Source organism: Seriola lalandi, unplaced genomic scaffold (genome assembly GCF_002814215.2).
Source record: "Seriola lalandi dorsalis isolate HSWRI2012SDOR001 ecotype SW California unplaced genomic scaffold, Sedor1 jcf7180002054896, whole genome shotgun sequence".
Lineage (NCBI taxonomy): Eukaryota > Metazoa > Chordata > Actinopteri > Carangiformes > Carangidae > Seriola > Seriola lalandi.
Window position 1 is genome coordinate 329275 of NW_019525448.1, and position 2114 is coordinate 331388.

General features: G+C 40.8%; 1 protein-coding gene across 2 annotated transcripts in view; it reads right to left on the reverse strand.

The window, feature by feature from the left end:
• Window positions 1-643, reverse strand: part of LOC111672214 (fibulin-2-like) — a 25129-nt gene extending 24486 nt beyond the window's left edge. The window contains exon 1 of one of the 2 annotated variants that reach the window (XM_087180181.1): window positions 467-643. The gene's annotated coding sequence lies outside the window, so the exon portion shown is untranslated. The remainder of the gene's footprint in view (window positions 1-466) is intronic. The other variant, XM_023429567.2, reaches the window with a different exon arrangement.
• Between the last annotated feature and the right edge of the window lie 1471 nt (window positions 644-2114).

Consider the following 2114-nt stretch of genomic DNA (forward strand, 5'->3'; position numbering starts at 1 on the left):
CACACACACACACACACACACACACACACACACACACACACACACACACACACGTGCAAACATCAAAACCTCAAACCACGAGCAAACACGCTGAAACTTCGATCCTTCAATATCTCAATGACGGGCAATGAATAAAAGAAAGACACTTCAGCACTTCAATCACTTGTGATGATGAAAACACTGAATTATTCCTCAGCGTGTTGAACAAGAGACTTCAACTTCATAGTCGTATGGGCAAATATTAGACTTATATATCTAGGAATTAAGCGCTCATTTAATTCCCGATACGACCACAAACAGACATAAAGTAGCTCGCAAATAAATATTATCTGAGATCAAAAATGTGATCACCCAGATCACAGAGCGCGCAAATATTTGTCTCTCCCATGGGAAATTAAAATGCTCAGTGTATTACACTGTGCGATGACATCGACAGGTTTTTATTTATAAAAGTTTTGTTACCTACCTTGCGTCTCTGAGCTCTCAGTGCTGCTGTGCTCCTGCAGTAAACTCGTGCGTAAAGTTTATGCCCTGACTCCGACTTGTGAGGCTGGGAAGCGCCCTCGTTCCCCTATTTTTTTGGGGGGGGGCGGGACAAACCTTCATAGGAATATTGCTAAACCTTTTGAAATATTATCGGTTCCGTTTTCTGCATTAAAATAATCCAAACTACGAGAAATGACCTGACGCATTGACTTCAGAGGAAAACAGCCTACATGCCGTCAGTTGTCATATCTCAGAGGAATTATTGTGAAACTAGGATAGTGTGTAAAAGTCTCTCTTAAAATATATGATTATACAAAAAATTTGCCCCTTGACATATAATCTTAGGTTATATAGTCTCTATATTGCAATAGCATGAAAATCATAGAATTTTCACTTTTGTCTTCTTTGCATTTGAACATATGCTGTTTACTCACAGGAGCTCATACAGGCATCATTAGTCATCACATGATGTCTGTGATCTTTGTCAACAGAGCTTTTTCGATGGGTTGATTGTATTACAGCTGCTGAAATTTGTGGTGCACATGGTGCACGTGCCTCTTCTGAACAGACCATAGTGAATTTTATCTTTTCAAAATCTAGTCTGATCTGTCTTCATTGAGACGCTAGCGAGAATAAATATGGACAAAAGCTGCTTCAGTGGATGAATAGACTGATCAGACAGGCACAAGGGGCACTGGGGGCCATTGGCCACTTTGTTACAGGGGTCTCCCTTGACTAATCAATGATAGAGATGAGTCAGTGGCCCCATTATTAGCTTCCTCTCTTCATTATAGTCTCATGCAGGCACAGCTGCACAAGTCACACACTATGAAGTGTCTGTTGTTTAATGAAAAGTTTATCTCTCATCTAATTTAATATCCAGGTCAAAAATCATCTCAGTTTTACAGATTTGCTAGAACTATCAATTAAATATCAAAAAAAGGAGCATCTAACTGTATCATAATGTGACCTGCATAACTTAACAGAACGCATACTAATGGCACCTGCAATGATTCCTCTCTCTCAGTTATGCTGTGCCCCATACAGGAAGCACATGTATGATGCAAGTCCAATGAACGCAAGTTTAACTGACACACTCATATGATCATTAATAACCTGGACACATGAGCGGAGTGGCTCTGGAGCTGGCTAATCCCCAGGGAGGCTGTTGTCACTCTTCTGTGCAGCCCTGCCTCGCTACGGAGCCTCAAATGCAACCAAGCAACACCCATCAGCTGCTGGTGAGCATGTACAATCACCATCAAAGGAATTCAAATCTGACATGAGCCTTTCTCCCACAGATGTTGTACAAATGACAAAGATTACATAACAGACACGACCCATGGCCACCTGCAGTAACATGTCTGTCGCAACACACTGGACTATTTTGGCAATTACTACTTAAGAAGAATGTTATCCTTTGTGACATGACAACAACTATGAATGCAGCTTTCAGCTCTGAATTGTTTACTTTCAACAATCTCCAAATAAAAATAAATCATCTCTGTAATAAAACTTAAGAGACATGAAGCCCTAAATGCTTCATGTCTTTAGGTTTTAGAACATTTGAGGCCCTCAGACTCCAGAGGGATGTCCTCATGTTGCAGGCAGAGACCAAATGGCCTGTT